Below are 21374 nucleotides of genomic sequence, written 5' to 3'. Positions count from 1 at the left end.
GCGCCGCTGAGCGACAGCCTGCCCGCTGCCCGGCGGCCGAGGGCCGGGGGGCGCTGGCCGTTGCCGTGCCCCGCCAGGCGGAGAGCCGTGCTCCCTCCCGGCCGCCTCCCCGCCGCTTCGGCCGGCTGTAGCTCCATCCCGCAGGCGCCTGACAGACCTGCTGTCGCTCAGGCTCAGCTCACGCCATGCTGCGAGCAAAGGACTTGTAGTCCTCGGTTGAAGCAGGGATCCGTCCTGTCAGCCGCCCTGCCCAGCTCCGCTCCCTGCACCTGGTCCCCTGGAGCATGTCGCATGAGGTGTTCAGTCGGCTTCTTCTGAGGTGTCTCTCCAGGGCCGGACATGTCGTGAAGAGAAATAGCTGCTTCGTTTCAACACGACCGATTAAGCTAAAGACCCGTGTATTGTTTGCACTGTAAGAGGTCATCATTTTTATTGTTGGTATTTATTTACTGACATTAGTAGTACGAAGGCTTCTGAGTTTGGTGCAGGCTGGCATAGGGAGTGCGGCGAGCGGGGTCACAGGCTGGAGGGGGTTCCTTCCCGTACTTTGGGGGGATGCCGTTTGTTCACGTGTTGGCCATTATCTGCTGTCTGAAGATTTCACGGTCTGCAGTGGGATATGGAATTTTCAATATTTTAAAAGAATTTTAGAATGAAATACTTTATTTTTCTCGGGTACAGTAAACATATCAACTGTCCTATGTAGTACGTGCTTAAGTTTGCTGGAGCAAGAACAAGGTAACGTGCAGTGCACTGAGCTTTGTTCCTGCAGTTTTTTTAATCATTAGTGGATTTTAGGAACGGGAAAATATAGAATGTTTATTAGGACCAAGGCACGAGTGACTTTCCAGATAAGGTGACTGAGATTCAACTATCTTTGTAGCATTTTGTGCAATCTGACAGGGGGAAAAAAAAAAAAAGGATCGTAAATTTCTAAATAAAACCGTGTTTGTGGCAGGCTTCTGACCCTTCTGAGAATGTAAAGAATTTCTGCTAAGCTCTGTATTATCACAGGTCATGTTCTTCTCCATTGCAGGTGGACATACTTCTGATTTTAATACAGCTTTACAGTATAATCCTCTCCCACAATGGCAGACATCTAATGCACAAGCTATAAGCAAGGATCCAGCAGTTCTGTGGTTCCATAAAAAGTCTTTCTGACGAGCAGTGGAAATACCAACTTCCAGTATAATATTATTTTTTTAAATTAGAAAAGTAAAGGTTTTTGGAGAGGACATTACCTGTTTTGATGTCAGACAGTTCTAGTATAAAGTAAAAAGGCATTTCTTAGAAAAAAAAAGTAATCTGGACACAAAACTCCTGCATACCTCATGCCAGTAACTCACCCCTGAATCCCAAGATCCCATCAGTAAAAAAAATAATAAAAATCATACAGAATGTCTTAGAGCTCCATAAGTCTTCCATCCCCTTTCAATGGTTTTACCACAGGAGGGCCCAATCTAATCCATAAAATTTGGGTTTTCACTGGTTCTGTTAGAAAAGTACATGAAAATGTTTCCATCAAGGGCAAACAATGACACTTAGTATGATGTCAAAAATACTTTGATGTAAAATGTGTAGTTATTATTCAGTAACACTCTATATTAGGAGAGGATAGTATTAGGAAGTTAAAGTTTGAAAACCATCTTTTATAAAGAGACAATCAACATGCTAAGGGCTCAAATGAAACAGAAGGAAAATGACAAAAACTTTTTTAAGAGCTGGTTTTAAATGGCATCTCAAACATCTGCACCAAACCGCTCCTTTCTGCAAGATTACTGTAAAGCAAAGGTATCTTTCAAAGTAAAAAACTTTACTGGCAATGGACAGCCTTGTGCTGTGTGAGATCTTCTCCTCAGCTTCATCTTGAATTAAAAGTGAAACACGAGGACCATTGATAAAGAAAGAGAAGCGGTAGTTTCTAGTTATGGATTGTTTTTCTCCTTCATCTGCTAATTCCAGTTCTGCATTTTAGTGAATTTATTCTCCCTGCCCTTCTTCACTGTTGTTGCCTTGAAATAAAATATTTTATATCAGAAATGAGTCATACGGCCTGTCACCTGCTTCCTCAACCTTGAAGTACAGCGAAGTGTAGTATAGTATACTTAGACTCAAGCTGTGACCTCAGTGTAAACTGAAATGTTAGGTGTATCCATTCAGGCTTGTTCTCTTTGCCCTCCCTTGAAGCTATGCAGCAGTTACTGCTGGGAAAATGTTCATCTATCGCTTTCTGTTCCTGATTCTTGCACGGAACCAGGCAGAAGTGGGATGATGTACATAATGCCCTTTTGATGTTTTCTCTGTGAGTGGGACAGATTCCATTTGTGTTTCAACAAGCGAAGAGAACACTATGTTCTATGTATCGGTTATTCAGCTGAGGTTTTATAGGACAGGATATGATGATTATTACCTTAAGTACTATTATCTACTTGATATATGCTAATATTAAGGTAGTTGAAATAATAAAGACCCTCTTTTACACCTTCAGTTGCTTATGAGAGCATGGCTGGGTCCCTCCACTGATGTCTGCTCTGCTGTTTGCCGTTACGTTATACAAACCCTTTTTCTGACCCCTCTTTTTCACACAGCAGATTATTTATGTATTTCCAAAGCTTATTTGGGCTGCAGTCACTCCTTTCAGATTTCATACAGAAAAAGTCTTCTTCAGTCTCCAGTCCCTTTGTTTTTCCCTTGTTAGCTGAATATCATCAGGAAAGAATATATGACTGCTTTTAAGATGATGGAGAAGTGCAGTAAGCATTCCCAGTCAGTGGATTTTCTGTTATTACTAGAAGTTGAATTAGGGTCCAATGGAGTCCAGCAAATCTGAGTGACTCATAGAGCTTATATTCTATCTTCGCTGTTTTTCACTTGAAACAATAGTCAGAAGTTTCTGGTTTCATGAGATATTTTGCAAATGACACACTTTTTATTGGTTTGCTTACAGATGTTTTTCCTTGAACTGTAATAGCAAGCAATTCTTGGGCTATTAATTAGTAATTGCATTGTTATCTATACCTTAAATTTCAGTGATAATGGCTGTAATTCTACAGACTGTTTATTTGGGCTTAGTCCTAGCTAAGGCAAATTGTCCTGATGATAACTTCCTTAATCAATAACTTAATAAACTTTTATTTTGGATTTTAATTCTCTGAGCAAGCCTGCAAATCTTTAGCCTGTCTTATGAGAGACACGAATTTCTCTGTTATTTTAAAGTGGTTAAAGCAATATGGGCGGGGGTGATGCTAGAATTTTGCAAGGGTTGCCGTTTTGTTTGAAAAATCATTTTATTTCACAGGAGGCATTACTTGAGCATTTTGATTTCCTTATTATTTATTACAGTGTTTACTTCAGTTGTTTTCATTGCTCTACTGTGAATGCACATTTGATCTTTGCTATTGGTGAGGCTGACAGTTCCCGATATTCAGTCTTCTTACTATACCTCGCTGTACAAATAGTTCTTCCTGTGGTGATTCTCCAAGCTGATAAAGGATAACTGAAAACTGCTCCAGTTAGAGATTATGACCCATCTCTTTGTAAATGAGATTTGTAAAAATCTCACCTTTTGAGGTTTAGTACAGGAATAGCCTTGCGTGCTACTCAACAACAGTTTATACCGTATATATGTACATAAAGAAAAGTTACATTTCCTGGCAATTATTTTGCTCTTTAGGAGTGCTGAGTGAATCATAAGGCTTTCATAGGTCTTCCAACTTGAAGTATGCTCTTTCTGCACTAATGCGGCATCCACAGGTACCTTTTTTGCGTATGCATGGTGACAGATATTTATTTTTAGCTGTGAAAAACCTTTTTCCACCTTTAGAGGAAAGTTTCTGAATTGTTACACATTACAGTGCTATAGGGCAGCAAAATTTTTCCTGTTTATCTGCGAGGTTTTAAAATTTGAATACTCTGCAGTATCCATTGGTCACCAAATCAGTTTCCTTTTATCCTTCTTCCTCTGGCTACAAAACTAAACTTGTTAAAACACTTGCTGATTGTTGTCAGGATAAAATACCACCAGATATACACTTAATACCCTTTCCTTTTCCATGATAAATTTGTCAATTCATAATGTCCTACTCGAGTGATATACTAAATAGGAATTGTAGACAAACTGAGGAGACTCTGTGGAAAAAGCTAGATGAATGGCAAAAGACTTAGAGTGCATGCCTTGCAAGGGAAAACAAAATAAATTATGATGTTGCTGGGTCAAAAGAAATAGAAAATTTAAAAAAGAGCATGGCAGTTTACACATTTGATGTGTAAAATGTGGCTACAGAAATCGGTTCTCCACTCTTACTGGCAAAAGGACAAAATGAAATCAGGTTAATGTGCAGCAAAAATAATTAGGCTGGATCCTAACAATCCTGATCAGTAGGAACTATTAACCAATATAACAAGTTACTGAAGGATGTTATGGGGTCTCCTTCACTGTTGTTTTTTAGGATCAGATGATGCAATATCTGTCAGGGATGATCTTTACATACTTGTTCTTACTTCTGTGCAGAGCCTTTTAGTTAAGGTCATTATTCCATTTTGCTATTGTATCATTTCTCTCCCTCCTTTCTCAGGAGAGCAGTACCCCTTCACTTCTGCCAAGTCAGTTTTTTAAGTCAGAATTATGAAATAAGCCAACCATGTGTTTCTACAGTTTTTCACATCAAAGGTGACAGTTTCTGGCCTGGGTTTGTCAACAGGGTGGGTTTTTTTGAGTGTGTGACATCTGCAAATACAGTCCAGAGGGATGCAGAGGAGTGGTAATCTAAAGAATTAAAATCCATGGGATAAGATGGTGTGTAAAGTGACTCCTGGTTTTGGAGGGTCATCTCATTGAAGTGACAAGGTATAGGAAAATAGTCCTGGGACTGCTGACTTACCCAGCTGTAGGTATGGGATTTTTTCATATTTCTGTGCTGTACATAAAATAGAGATAATACATAACTACTTTGCAGAGTATCTGAGTTTCTCAGATATTGCAATACTGAAATCTGAATTTAAATATAAATTAGCTTGGTCTCATTTTGTCATGTAATAGTTGCAGTCATGATTCTGGAACAGGAATGGATGACTTTTTTCTTTTTTTTTCCCCTCCTTGTACAACTGGCAAAAATGTTCTAGAAAATGTGAAGCAGACCATTTAGCCATCCATGTGTTTACTGCTATTTTGGACATGAGTATTACCAACAGTTATGGTCCTTCTAAGAGATGCTAAAAAAACCATTGAACAAAGAAAAGGCATTAAATTACACTTACAATTCAATAAAACCAAGAGAATGAAAATACTCAATTCGATTTATACAGTAAAGCTGTTCCCACAACAACAGTGCAAGAGGTTGAAATAGGTCACAGGCAGCCCTCCTTACATTGCTCAATAACATTAGAAGGATTAATCATTTATGGATTATCTCCTAGAAACAATGATCTGGCACAGACAGGTAATCCAATCTCCTCTATCTTTCTAACCTGGTTTGCCATTTCACAGGGGATTGTGGAAGGGTGGCAATTTTTTCTAGGAAGACATTGCCTGCCAGCTTGAAACATGTAAATTGCTGGAATTTGCATCAAAATATGACAGCTCTTCTCTGACGAAGGTAGGTAGTGAAATTAGACAGGTAAACCTGACTTTTTTTAACTAGAGCACAGAGGTTTGGCTCAGAAATTGTATCATGCTCACCCTTAGTTATAATCTGTCACGGAACAGAGTAAAGAGAGTTTATCATTGACATAAATCAGAACTAAAGAGAAAACATTATTTCTGAGACTCTGCATTTTGCATTAATATCCAGTAATGTGTTATTCCTGACTAAATTTGTTCAAAAATTTAAATACAACTTATTTTTGAATACAGGCCTTTCAGTGATCGCAGCCTCGCTAAGAGTATTAGACGTAGGTGTACAGCCTGACTTTTATTGATTTATATACTTATTGTAATATATAGGGCTTTGAACATACATCTTTAGCCAGTTTTGTTGTATTTTATCCAAGAGTAGATATAAGGCTTGCTGCTGAATATATTAGAACTGCACTAATTTCATTACAGGAAATTAACTCTATTGCAGTTCTCCATTGTGGCAAATTAGCGATTTGACAAAATATTGCAGTAGCAAAGGTGCACCGTCAGGGATTCTCTATTGCTTATTTCATTTTACATGTAGTTTCTGTTTTATTGGTATAATAACATTAGGAAAAACAATATGCAATTACTATCACAAGGCAGAGTAGCCTGTTCTCCTAAGTCTTCTTGTACAGATTATAGACTGCACAGATCAAAAAAATTACTGTTAGATTAGCAAAGTTCTGCTCTGTACAGAATTGAGAAATACATCAGGAATAATTGTGCATCACAGTAGATACCTTGAGCCTTGAGCAAGCTACTTTAGTGGAACTGTGTCCGTTTTTAACTTGGCCTATTTTTAATTATTGAGTTATCTACCTTAAATATACTGTGTTGGTTTTATGACATTATTGTGTCCTTATATTTTTGTTTTCTTGTAAACATCCTTTTGTATCCTTTAAGGTTCCTGAGCCACTTTTGATGCCTCTATGTATCTAGCCCTTTAAATATTGAGACTATTGCATAAATTTTAAAATGTAGGTTTATATGCTGCTTTATATCTGAAGCCTTGCTGTAAAATAGCAAGTCAGAATTCCTTTTAAATATTTTTACCTGGTCCTCTTGCAAAATATGCACATATCAGAGCAATCATCTTTAAAATAGGTTAGATAAATTTTTTATGACCAAATGTGTATTTTTCAATAGGCTTTTCTTGATGTGGTGCGGTACTGATAAAGAAGATGCAATACCATCCTAAGAGTAAATAGCTTCTAGAGCTTTTCAGACATGACTGGGAACAAATATAATGTAAAATAGCCTGGTGGTTTTGGCTGCTTTTGATGCTTCTTGGGTTCTCCGGTGTCAGAGGAATGGCAATCAGTAAACCTGCGTTCATTTCATAGGTTATTAAACCACTTCAGCTCTCTGTACCTTCATCTTCCCAGACATAAAATGAGTACAATATAATTACTCAAGATTATAAATTTCATTGAAATACTTTTTCGAAGAGGAATATAAACAGTAGGCGTTATGATGATATTTCACTCAGCTGGGGAAGGGCTGGTGGATTCAGACCTGGTCTGAAGGTGAGGGCCGTGTTGACTGCTGTCATCCTAATGCATCAGTCATGACAAAGGAGCAGGTTCAGGACCGCTGCCGTGCTCTGGCAGGGTGGGTTGCCTCTGGCCCCTCGCTGCCACCTCACACCTTCTCCGGGTGCTCATCTGCCTACTGGGGTTGGGCTGCAAACTGAAAGGTACACGTGGGTAGCCAGAGACCTACGGCACGGCACAGCGCCGGTTAATTCTTGGTGTAAGCACGTGCACCTCTTCCTCTTTGCTTTGTCAGCTTTTTCCAGGATGTATCATGTCCAAGAGTATTCAGTGACGTAACCATGTGGATTTAATGTGTGTTGTGTGCTAAATTCTGCCCTTAACTGTTGCAGTCAGGAATCCGTAAGGTGTTTCTGCTTTGAACTGAAACCCTGAGACAGACCCACCCCGTCTGGGGTGGGATGGCCTTCCTCCAGGGGGTGAGGAAGGCAGCCTAAGCAAAGTGGGAAGGAGTCACCATACTGGCAAAAAGGGAAACTCAATTACATCATGACTAAGTAAATAAACTGGATGAGATCCCAACCTCTTATCTGGCTTCTTTTCCCCAATTAAGTTGTGGCTGATGGAGAATTCCTTTGCTGTAGTCGTTCAGAAGACGGCCGTAAAGCTGTCTGCTGAAGATCCTCTGGAGAGCCCTGTGGCTGAGGTGGGTGAGGAATGGCACAGGAAGGGCGTTTCAAGGGGAAGGCATTAACACGCAATGCTGTGGAAAATTGCAACCAAACTAGCACAGAGCTTAGCACGAGAAACTGCTGTAGTTCAGGCAGGCCTTAAGGGCTGTGGTGGAGGTGCCATTGCAGCCTTTAGTTTTGGGACCTCGTGTCCCTTGACTCTGGCGTTAGAAAGTGATCTGATAGTAGTGAATCATTTAAGAACAAAAGCAGTAACATCTTATTTAATTAATTTCAAATGGGTTGTGTGCAGTTATGTGTGTAAAGCAAAATGGCAGTCCACTAGTAAAATATTTTCTACAAAATTCTGTGTACAGATTTACTGAATTTTCATTTTGAAAATGAATGTAACTTTAGGGATTATCTACAAATTGGATTGCTTGCTTTGGCATGTTTGCAAGGGGAAAAGAACTAATATGTTGTGTGTTGAAACCATCCACTGCATTCATGCGGTAATTTTTCCCCAGTGTTATTTCACAATAAAATTACTTTTATGTGTGGAATTAGTGTACTGAAATGATGAATCCAAAGAGCTTGTGTAGGGGTGATACATTTTGTCAGGTAAAGGATTGAAAAGCTGATGAGCATCTCTCCAATAGATTGTAATAATCAGAAATAATTATTTAAATACCTCTTGAGTACCAGTTTACATGACAGGCTCTAACAGGTTCTTTCGAAACTCTCACAGTCAGCACGATGACTATTTTTCATTTTTAAAATGATTACCTCTTCTAAAGTCTATATAAGTTATATGATTTTCAAAACAATTAAATTTAACAGGCATTGAGAGCTGCAGTATAAACAATGCACGTATGCAAAAACAGCTGAAGGACCACATCTCCTCTCGCTTTTTCCTTCTGGCGCGATGCCTTCCAGAGCTGGCCAGTTCAGCTGAGCTCTGCAGTCCTGGAGGTCTAAAGCCAGTGCCTGCCTAACTGCTCAGCTCCTCCTCTACCTGTGAGTGCAATCTGTGGCTGATGACAGCCAGCATAGAAATCAGTGATGGGCAGGTCAAGCTTGCCGTGTTTGTCTTTTCCCTATCCCTGTGCATAAGTGTGTGCCTGACATTGATCAGACAGAGACGGGGTGCTTTTAGGAGGCCTGACACTTCCGTGACAAAACAGACCTGCCAACCAAGAGAACTGAGTTCCAGAAGTGATAAGCTGTCCTACAGAGCAGGAATGACCAGAGTCCACTATTTACCCTAATGGAAAATAATTCAAAACCAGTTACCAAAAAATAGATCAAAAAATTGCCTCTGTAAAATGTTTTCACCAGGTAAAACTGGCATCCTTTTTGCCTTTTTTTGATTAAGGAAAATTCTGATCAGCTCCATTTTCATGACAGACTTGTCACCTGAATAATTAATAAGTGGTTATGTCTAAGAGGTAAGCAGAATACAGAGGAAGAGCTGTTGGTGTACTGCGGTGCATAGAGGGGGAGCGTGGGACCAGCCAGAGGGGGAAGGCAGGCTGGTCCTCCTGCTCTTTGCTTTAGATTTCAGTAGCAAGAGTGTCTGCACAGGAGTAGCACGGGAGCTCAGGCTGAAGGAAGGTCTTAGCAGGCAAAGACAGCCGTGGCTTTGCAATGTATTTGTGTGGGAAGGGGACTGTTTGGCTTTGGTAATATCATGGGCATATATTTTTTGTAAGGTCCTCCCATTATAGTTTGGTTTGGTTATTTTTCTCGGTTTTTTTTTGTCTCGGTCAGAAATTCCAGCTGTAATGGGGAGCTGGCCAAATAGGCTGTGTAAACTTTTGAGACGTAGCACTTCAGGGGGCCACCATGAGATTCATGAGCGTCTGTGACGAGAGCCGGGCAATGCTGTTGGCTTACAAAACAACTGTGGGCAATGCTTAAGTGAAAGGAGCAATAATCTGTAAATCTTGCTCAGTTAGAAAATCCCCCAAATATTACTGTGTAATATCAGGGTTTTTACATTTATTCAACTTCAGATATTCTTTTTATGGGTCCTAACCTACTTCATGGTGCTTGTTTAATGGTCACACTTCTGCAAAGTGCGGTCCCTGGCTTAGTGGCACCATGCCAACTGCTGAGAGGTTTGAAGGGTACTTTTTGTTTTTAAACAATGAGAGACCTACTAAGTAAAATCCACTGCAAGTGAAAGCTCGTAACTGAAACACTGACTTTACCAGGTGGACATGGCTGCCGGTATAAGGGCACTTTGTCAAACACTTTGAGAAAGAAAAAAATAAATCTATAATAATTAAGGTAGTTGTACAAATGTATTTTTTTATTACCATCATGTCAGCAGAGCAGAGAGAGAGAGGTTTATTAAGCTTACTCCAATCCCCATTAGTTCTTTATAACCTTGACAAAAAAAAAATGGAGAGAAAGATAAAGGAATTGTCAATATTCTATCTCTTCAAGTTGATTTTTCATTTGCATCTCTAGTCAGAATTTAATTATTAATGTTTGCAAAAAGATATTATGGTATATGGGCTATTTGCAAACTGTTCACTGAGATTAAGATATCTCTTAACTGTAGTTTTAAGCAACATTATAGTGGTTCTTGAAAGGCTCCCAAAGCCATCAAGCATTCTCCAGAGAATATGCTAATGAGGCATATAATGGGACATCAGGATGAATTTATTCTTTTAATTTATACATAAAAAGGTTATTTTTGATACTTTTGTTACCTGTTTCTCATTAAAAATAATCTAATACTAGAAATTGTTTACCTTGTAAAATTATCAAAAGAGAATATCTTGCTTATTTGTATGTAGCCAAAGGAATACACTAGCAGCAGGGCTTGTATATATACTGCTATTATAGTCAGCAAAATTATAATAGAGGAAAAAGGCAACTAAAATGCAGATCTGTAGCAAGATCTTCTGTTTTTTCATGGATTTTTGAGGCTTCTACAATCTCTTTGGGCCCCATTTTTTTCTCATATTTCAGCTGGAACTGCCTTTTTTTGTACTTCCACGGAGCTTATGGAAGAGAGGAACTTTGCAATCTCCGTAACTTACTTTTCTGATGGGAAACTTTGTGAACATATGTGTGGCTGTTAGGGGCTTCACTCATCTATGTAATCAGGGGGAGCTGTTACCAGCCTTACTGTGGATCTGAATGACCCAGACTGACCTCAGGGTGGGCAGTTAAGGACTGCTGGCTGGGCTGACCCTTTCAGCAAGTCCACAGCCATGGTGACTATGGTCACCCTGCGAATGCTCACTGGTGCATCATCAGTGCTATTTAAGAGAGCATCTAAGTTTGTTCTCTGACTAGTCAGTAGCTGAGATATGTGGCTATTTGAAAATGCTCATTTTGTGACCTTTGGCTTGCATCCAGGACCTATTTCAGTCCTAACCTTTGGCTTGTATCTCAGTTTCTGACTCAGGCTCTTGACATTTGGTATTTAGCCTGATTGCTGGTCTTTGGGTGCCACATCACCTCTTGTCCTAGGCTTGGCTTCTGGTTTCAGATATTAGCTCTAACTGCTTATTGCAGCTTGCCACTTAAATCTTATTTGTGCTTTTGAAATTTTCCCCTTGGGTCACTAACTGTACTTCTCACATTTCTTTCTCAGCCTTTACGTAAATGAGTCGAAACTCTTGTAATCAGAACAGCTCTATGTTGCTCAGTTCTAAATGCATCCTTTCTCTCTGGTGTCATTAAACTGAGGATGCAAAGCTGTTTGGACACGCCTCCAGGAATCCTTCATTCCTACTCAACATGGGTAGTCACTTGGTTGCCTTTGTGCTCACACTTATCTGTTAGGATGGCTCCTGGTCTCTGTGCAGATGGGTGGGTGCCCATCAGCAGAGCCTCGGCCCCAGGTGGCCGCAGGAAGTCTGCTTTATGGCTGGACATTCCAGAAAACAAAACGAGTGGAAGCCTGATAAATCCCAGCATCCCGTTTGCTAGAAATCTGTTGCTGAGACATCAACCTGTAAATCAGCTTATTTGAGCAAATGTGTCAGAATAAAAAACGCTCCATAAATTAAAGATGAAATCAGTTAATTTCCTCCGGAGACATTTGATATAAAATGACAGCAAAATTGTATTTAAGGAAAATAATGACAACCCCCAACATCCCTATAGTGTTTTCAGTAAAAGCATCACAAAATTCTGTTGGTTTTGAAGGTCAGATGGCAAGCCTCATGTTCACAGTCATGACTACATGCTCACGTGAGTTTGTTTCCCTGGCTTTACAGGGACTGTTCGCGTGAATAACTACTCCCGCAGAGTGAATAAAGGCATTTGCAATCTGGTCCCAGCTGGAAACTTATTTCTGAAGCCAGTTTCCTCTCTTCATAAAGCACAGTTTCTTTATTTTGTCTTATTTTGTGTTTAGTTCAAATTATTTGAGATCTTTGGGTTGACTGCTACTCCATTCCAAATCACTTCCTACTAGAAGAGATGTACATTTCAGAGCTCTTAATTCTTTCTGGACACGTATTTGGAATAGAGATATTCTTTTTGTCTGGGAGGAGAAGGATAATTGCTGCCTGCCTGGATATCAGTTAATTAGCAGTCTCCTCACCAGTGGACACCTGGCTAAATTCACTCCTTTGCCGAGTAATCTATTAAATAACTACAAGACTATTCAAGCAGCCCCAATAGTATTTTATAACAAAGCCCTAATTACTTGGTATATTTAATGGCAAAAAGGAATGTAAGGAAGTACAGGGCATATATATTCAATTGCTTACGAACCTTTCTGTCACACCTTTCTCTTGGATCCCAGAGCTCAGTGAATTAGACCCAGCTGTTCCTCAAGTGAGGATGCGGCATAAATTTGGAGGATGTATTGACTATCCTTTTCTTCCACGGTTAATGCAATCTTGGCCTGCTCAGGAATGCAGCATAACTTTTCAAACAGGAATCACAGTCATAGCCTTAGCAAGGCTGCTTAGATAGGGAGAATCAGCTCCACTAAGTGCTGATGCTTGTGTAGTGGCTTGGGAAACGTACGGAGGAGATGCACGATAAACCTTTTGCTCGGCTCCCCTGTCACATCTTCTGCGGTGCGGCTGTCCATTAACATGCCACTGGCTCAGCAAGACCGCTGGGGTCTGCCCAGATCACTTGGTAGCTGTCAAGTGGATAAGACAAGCTTCCTGGGGAATGTACTAAGATAATTACAGGGAGGTGAAGTTAAATCGCATACATGTGCTGCAGCGAGTGCTGTGAGCAAAGGAGGCTTTATTCTGCAGTATGGGGACCAGATGGACTTGGTGACTGTTCTTGCGGTTTCTGGGGGAGAATTCAGTACATATGGTCTGGAATCAACACCTCTTTTTGTCAGTTCAAGTCACACCACCACACTCTCCTCCCCCCGCCCCCCCTAATAATTTTTGTTGTTGTTTTATAAACAGAAAATCTACTGGTGAGTGCGAGCAGGTATGTGTTAAGGCAGCGTTTTGAAATTTGCCAGCTCTTTGTCTCTTTTGCTGAACCCCCCCTGGAGTCCAAAACCCCAAGTTCTTTTCTTCTCTTCCCTGCAGGGTAGACACAGCTGTTATTTTGAAAAGAGAAGCTGTGTGCCATAGTCATTCTTCTCAGCAATTTGAAAAAAGCACAAGCTCTCTGTTACTCTAATGCCTTATCAGATGATCTGCTGTTTGTATATATATAATATACTACTGTAAAAATTGTGAAAATGGAAGGTCAGTAGATTCAATGGTTAGGTCTAACCCTGTTCTTTTAGGACCAATCCTTGCAGCCTATCTAAGGTATCTTAGCACACAAAACGTATACACAGGTATCTTCTAGGTATTACTTAATGAGTAATACCAATGGTCAGTTTTAATGCTGTGATATGCTAACTGAGGAGGAAGCACGCTTCAGTTTTTCAGGTACTCCTTTCCAATACATGGTTCCTGCAAAACTGAACACACATGTGTTAAAACATTATTCTACGCAGCATTGTAGTTCATCTGTTGCAGCCTTTCTGCAGGGAAAACAAGGATTAACTCCATATCTTAGTATGCTGAATATTTTAATGTGCTGCAGAAGATTAATTTGAAGAGAGCTCTTTTTGCAAAGTAGTAAGTAGACAAGCAAATGTAATAAAATTGGGGACCTGGCTTGGTAACTCTAGTTTAAATGTATATGACTGTACTGCATGGTACAGTCATATAAAAAATAATTAGAAAACCCTGTAGTCTATTTGTTAAAATACTTTAAATTTTAGTTTTATCTAGAACTTTTCTGCCACATTTTGAATTTGTGTGAAATCATGAAACTTTGTTTTTAATGAAATGTGTGTGGTACAAAGAAAGAAACTATAATTTTAAGTATTCATATATAATAGGCAGAGACCCAAATTGTAAGTTTTGAGATCTGTAGTTCTTCCATGAGTAAACACCTACCCATTCTTGAGAGGTGTTTGTGCCAGGGGAGTTTTGCTGTTGTTTCATCCCACAAATTTAGAATATTAAAGCAGTAAATAGCACAGAAAAGAAATTTTTGTGTAATGGAGGCAACTAACTCACACCAGGACCAAAATGTGTTAAAGAACAAGGCTGAAATATTGCACTGTTCTCTTGTTACAGATCAGAAATCATGCGCGTGGACAACACAGACTGGGTCATCTTTGGGCTTTGGCAGGCTTGACCTTACGTCAGCTCAGAACATTTCTCATATGAATAGCAACACTGAACTAGTCTTAGAGATAAAGGAGAAGCAGGACCTCATGGTCCTCTAAATAAGTTTTTTTTTATTTAAAGGAGTAGTTAGTTTTCAAGGCAGAAGGCGTTAGTAATGATCCTTTAAAACAATGATGATTCCTTTTTTATTTAAAAAAAATCTCTCCTTATAGAAATGTTATTAAAGGCTATTTAGACTGTTTTTGTTTTAATTAAATGATTAAGTGGAATTAGATAAAGAATAACAGTGAATTCAGAAAACTTTCAGATGGTGGTGCCAGTTTGCTCCTTATGAACAGCTGAGGGATTGCCATCAGAGTGGTTGCTATTGCAGCACTTGTATCGCACTGACTGGAGTTGCTGCCTTTTGTTTTTGCAAAACTAGCTGAAGCTTTTTTTCATCCTGGGTTGTTTACACTGACTTGATGCACACTTTCAAGTGTTTCAGCGGCATATATGAAGATCATTACTTTGAGAGAAGCAGTTTCCATGGATTCCTTATTTTGATGTCACATAAGGCTTGCATCTTGCATGTGGACTCTGTAACTCAGTTTTATTTCTGATATTTTAGAAAGCACACCTATAACTTGTGAGATAAAAAAGTCATCGAAGCTGTCATTGTCCATTGCACTCAGGCTTTGGCTTTCCCTTTGTATTTCCCATTATTCATTAATAATGACAAGCTGACTGATCTCACTCACATTTTATTATGCACAGACACTCCATATGTATGAGAAAGACCTGCCAAAGCCTAGGAGGCTTTTTTTTTTCTCCAGTGAATTGATTATCTTCAAAGTCCTGCCCCATATCTATTTTTTTTGCGACAAGATCTTTCTGTGTGGCAAGGATCAAAGGTTCCTTTAAACTAGCCCGTTTCCCCAGCTGAGGGATCAGCCTTAAGATGGTGTTGGTTTAGGATGTCCTAGAGGGTTGGATGTGAGAGGTTTTACAACTGCACAACCTCCACTTCCATCACAGAGGTTAAATTACCTTTAACCTTCTCCAAGTATATACTAGCAAAGGATTGTTGTGGCTGCTGGCTTTTCACTATAATTCCTATCTACTTCATGGATCTTACACTTAGATCTAAAATCTAATGGCCTTCAGGAAGTACTTGACATAATTTTCTACTGGGAAAACAATTGCAAAACTATTGTGAAAAATTTCTTTTCTGACTCATCCATTTGTGGACAGGTATTTGTATTTCACCCTGAATCAGAGGCACTTCCTCTGCTCTGTCACCCTTCATGTAGGAACAGATGTAATGGGTCTATTCCTGCATTCTGCATAAAATTGGGTCCTTTTCCTCTTGCCGCAAGTGGGCTTGAACAGGAATGAAATAGTGGACGAAGCATCCACCATGAGGTCATTTCGCTGCTGTTACATATCCCTGTATCCATCAGGCATTCCATGATACAAGTTTGGATGCATTGCAGGAAAAGTTAATAATGCCTTTCAATGTGAGAGTTCCCACCTTGCAGAGCTATGGAGGAGTGTCCTCCATGGCCTTGCTCCCCTCAAATCCCTTCTGCACTGTTTTGAAACCGCACCAAGACCAACCAAGTGGAAGTTCCCACATAATTTTCAGGCTGGGCAGAGACACTTGCAGAGCATACTGGACCTTGCCCAGACTTCATGCTTGAATGGCTTCTATACACTCAGAATCCCAACAAAAAATCTGGGGTTTGGAGGATAGTACAGTAATAGGTACTGAATAATTTGACACACATTTCTGACTGGCTGCTAGATCATTTAAGGCTTTGAAACTATGTTAAAAAAGGTGATGTGGAAGCTGTGTTTGGAATAAAAGCAACTTTTAGATGTCTTTAGCAGTTCACGAGGAAGAAGCTTGTAAAAAAATATTTCTTCATATCTTTTCAAGAGTGATACTGTAATTCCTTTTTCTGTTAATATAAAATATTGACTTAAGAAAATGCCCAGTGCACTAGCTTTTAAAACCTTCAAACTTCATAGTCTCTGAATTTGGTATAAGCATTAAATTAGTAGCAGCTATTTCTAGTCTCTTTTTTTCTTCCCTCCCCGAATACAGATCACAGACACAGGTTGTACGATTTATAAAATGTGTGGAAGTGCAGACACATTCCTAAAAGTCAGGGCAGCTTCAGGTAGTTCTTTTTGATTTTACTGTTTCTTTGAAATCTGACAAAATTAAAAAATTTCCAATAAGATGTAGAAAAAAGAATTTTTACTGTTGGAAAATATCTAATTCAAAATGTCTTCTAGTAATATGGAAGAAAAACTTGATATGGAAAACATTCAAAACATTTAAAAAATATAATTGAATACTCTATTTCAACATTTCCATTTTTCATTTGGATCTTTTCTTATGTTCAAATTTTAAATCTACAGACTATAATATTTCAATATTACTGTAAAAATATTTTAACAGGACCTTGTTGATATTTCTAAATTAAAAGACAGTGCAATCCACATTTTACTAAACATTTTGGGTTTTCAATATTTTTTATCCACTTAGGATGAAAATAAGTTTTGAAATGCCTGAATTTCCCAAAGGGTGGACAATTTATTACTCTAATTAAAAGGGTTTTTGCTACAGAGGTCCCTAGAGTAGGATCTGTGTCCTTATTACACAAAGCAGTGTGCTTCCCCTTGCAGTTTATTAAAGCATGAGAGCTGTCAGATGAGAGAAAAAGGATAGCACGTAAGAACTGTGTATCAGTAACAGTAACACATTGTTTAAAATAAAAGGAAATTAAGACCAAAAAAATCATGTTTCTTTTCACCTTAAAACTAAATCAAACCAATGTTAATTAACCTTCATAGACAGCAATAACTTAAGAAAATAATGGCTTTTCCAGGATTTTTATCAGTGGAAAGCCCTTGGTCTCCAAATACATAGCACAAAACTGTTTTTACAGTTCAAAGGGATTATTTAAAGAAAAAAAGAAGTTGCATCAAGATTTTTAGTCTCGCTGAAGTCCATGAGCATTGGATTAGGTCCTTAGATCCGGTTATGTAAACATTTCTGTAACATTTTTAGACTGTAAGGTTTGGTATGTTACTATAGAACGCTGCAGTGCTTTTCATAGCTTGATGTTTCAATACCTACACTTGAAGAGCTTATAATTTATTTTCCACCTGATACATCCTCTTCCCATGTTAACATATACACTGGTATTTAAGAGTATCACTCTTTCCTTTCTGTACTTACTGAAATATGTGAAACAGCTGCCTGAGGTCTGACAAAATATAAGAACGTTGCTGAGCCTCAGTGATCCTTAACTCGTAGGAGAGGAGAGGTTACACTTTGCATTTTATACTGCAGCTATTTCCTATTTACCTGTGGGTAAGAACAGGTGGTTTTGAATCTGCTGTCTTTGCTCCTCATGCCTAGTGAGTGGATAAATATGGCCAGCCCTCTGAATGCTGCCTTGAAGACTTTCAACCTATTTTCTCTTTTTCTTACTCTTCATAAGCTTTATCCTTGTATGAAGAGTCAGTGCAAAGTCTAAGGTCCTTGCCCAAGAATGCTTAACCCCACTTAAAGACCTTGCTTCAGGTTTTATCTGGGGCTTCAGTGACACAGAAGGGTTGTGCTAGGCTTTGCAGAGGAGGCCTGGGAGCAGAGGCCAAGGAAACACTTGTTGGTTTTGGTTCAGGGAGCTGTATGGTTAGACACGAGACGAAGACAATACTCATCACTCTGGGGTCCTGTTAGAAGGAAATGAGGACCTCAGGTTTAAAAAGACCAGACTCTTCTCATGTTAATTCTGCATACTGCACTGACTTTTTACCTAATTTTTTCCAAAAATGTATCTCACTATTAACTGGGTCGTGTTAAACAAAGGGAGCAGATTGATCTAAAAAGAGTGAATAATAGATGCCTTGTATCAGAACCACTGAAAGATTGCACACTGACAAAAATGAAATGTGGTCCCTCATTCATTGTTTGTTCATTCTGCACACCTGTGCCATCTGTTACGCTAGCACAGTGACACGCTAAATCATTGTGTCTCGAAAGCATCAGCATTTTGCACAAAGGAAAAAGACTGAGAGTGCCAGGAAAATGGTTTTGAATGTGTGACCTGTATCTTATGCAAACAGCATGCCCTTCCCTGACAACACAGGCAAGCAGGGCAGTGGCGTTCCACCTCTTCTGTGAGAAATGACAGTAAATTTTATATCATAACATGCATGCATGTATGTCCTGATAAACTTATGACAGAACTGTGGTTCTTAAGCAACAGCATTGTTAATTATTGTAATGAAAATAATCCCTTTGCTACCAAATTAAACTGATGTTGCGTAGACATGTGTTTGTTTTAATATTGCCTTTAATTCCCTGTTTCTTACAAGCATCAGAGCTCTCATATGATGAGCACAATATAATTTTTCCATGTTCAGCAGTTGCACTGCTTTAAGAATGATGCACTAGACTTTCTCAAACACTTAAATATATATTATGAAGGATGCACAGCTACCCTTCTTCAAGAGCTGCTGAAAGAATACCGTGGTCCAAACCTGCACTCATTTATGAAGTCAAGGAAGATGCTAATCTAACAAAATTGATGGGATTAGGTGACCTATATAATTGTTATCTTTAAGTCTTTGTTATAACTAATTCTGAACATGGGAACTAAGCACCTTCTTTTTTGACTTACTGGAATTCTTCAAATCCTCATAAAAATTTACTGAGATAATAATAGCGATCATATGTTGCAAAACAGTACGGTTCATCTCTCAGTGCTTTTTAAAGATAAGAAGCATCTTCATTGATGCTGAAACAAAATTAAATGGCTTGTACTAAGTCCCACAGCACCTATTGACAGAGATGGGGAGTGAACAAACCATCCAATGCACCAAATCTGTGTACCAGTAACTGCATCTTTGTTGTTCTTACCATTTTCTATGGAAGTAATCAAACCTGTTAAAAACTTTTAAAAATATAAAAAATAACAACTAGTACCATGGTTCTACACACATTTTAATCTAGCATTAGCTAGCTCTGTTACTGCAAGAAGTGGTCCTAAACCTGACCTTGTCCACGAGCTGAGCCATAGGAACAGAGATTCTCACAGGCTAGGAGGGGCCTTGGGAGGTCACCTAGTCCAGCCTCCTGCTGAAAGCAGGGATCACTACTGATCTCAGACGAGGTTGCTCAGGGCTTTGTCCAAGTTAAAACTGACCCACCATCACAGCTTAGTTTTAATCTACCTCAGTTCTTTACTCTGGGTCATTCTGCATCCATATGGGTACCAGTATTTAGGCTGACAAAGGAGCTAAGGGGATGAAGCAGAAGAGCGAGCGAGACAATTTCTTTCAATGGCAGTACTAATTCATTCTACCCTACAATGTAAGCCTTACTACTGGAGTGTAAGAGATACTTTGATGCTATGCTCAGTCCTGCTTTCTTCTTGTATTGGGACATTTGTTGGAGCAACAGCCTCAACTCTGACAGGAGGAGGAAAGGAGAAAGGTACTCCACACTGCTTGAAAGAAATCTCATATATTAGTGGCACTTTCCACTCCCCAAACCACTCCAAGCAGACATATTTTCATACATTCCCTAAGTGAAGTCTGATATCAACTGCCCAGATGTAATATTTGTGTGTGTGATCTGCCTCTTCTTTCTAGCTTATTTATTTCCATTGTACTGCAGCATAAATTTAACTTAAATTACCATATTAATACTTAGCCTTCTGGATCTTTTAAGCCATTCTCTGTAATTGCATAACAATATATCTCACTGAGCTTTCAGTGCAATTGCCTCTCTATCACACCATCTTAATGAGAGAAGGGATAGTTCTCCCAGCTTAACTTCTTGCATCATGCTTTGTAAGATACTGTTTGTTCCTGACGTGAAGGTATCTCAGGATGCCGTCCTTGAAGCCTTTGCTTTCCTTTTCGCTGCATTCTTATTGTGTCTGTCTGTGCTTTAAGTGTTGTGCTCTGCCAAATTTTAGCCTGGAGTGACAGCAGAGAAATGAGCATTATAATGAAAGTGCTGACAAACCCTTAGCTGTAATGACGTGAATGGCGCAGCTATCATTTGAGTTTGCTGTGTTCTTTACTTTAAATCTTTAATGCTATTTTCTCCTTTTATCCTGTGTTGAGCAGTGGGATTACTCAAGTGGTTTATGGCTTAGAAGTTGTGCAGTTAACTGAGTTGTTCAGTGGGGTGGAAGGACTCCTCTCTGGGGGCTACCTTCTTCATTTTAGAGGTGTGGAAAAGTTTAAGGTTTGAGGAGGAAAAACACTGTTAGCAAGATATTCCATACTGCATTGCCATTCCAGCACTGCCATCAACTTTGCTCCCTGTGACCACTCACTCTAATGACACCTTATTTTATATACCTCTGACTGAGGTAAGGTCAGTGCCCTCTAAGGTGGAAGAAACAGGGCATTTTGTATTGTAAAGGGGAAAAGAGTGAAGCCTTAAGAGTGAGAAAATTTAGCTTATAGTAAAGAAGTATTAGCTGATGATGTAGGCATTAATGTTTTAGACTGTACGTCATTTGAAGCAGGATGTCTGCGTTCCTGTGTGTATGGATGCTGTCCAAAACATTTCTGACATTACCACAGCACAAATAATGCATGGAATAAATATGAATCTGTACTGAAGTGCCCACTTGCTATCTGCATGTACCTGACATTGCTGCAATGGAAGTAATGATCCCGGGGATTTTCCCACTGATTTCAGTGAAAGCAGAAGCAAAGCTTCAGGAGGCCTTTTGGATTAGACCTCTAGCTTTTCTAAAATGGCAGAAGTCCTTTCATCTTGAATATGCCCTGCCATTTTATACTAGACAAAGATTTGGCTCTGAGAATTGCCCCTGGACAGTATCTGCCTGATTCCAGTCGGGTGCAATTACTGCGTGGGTGGGTGTGTGGCTCTTGCTGTACCATGTGACCAGGTAATGCTAATAATCCCTTT

The sequence above is a fragment of the Haliaeetus leucocephalus genome, unplaced genomic scaffold (genome assembly GCF_000737465.1).
Source record: "Haliaeetus leucocephalus isolate CR32 unplaced genomic scaffold, Haliaeetus_leucocephalus-4.0 Scaffold2, whole genome shotgun sequence".
In the NCBI taxonomy this organism is placed as follows: domain Eukaryota; kingdom Metazoa; phylum Chordata; class Aves; order Accipitriformes; family Accipitridae; genus Haliaeetus; species Haliaeetus leucocephalus.
This window is presented reverse-complemented; position numbering follows the sequence as displayed.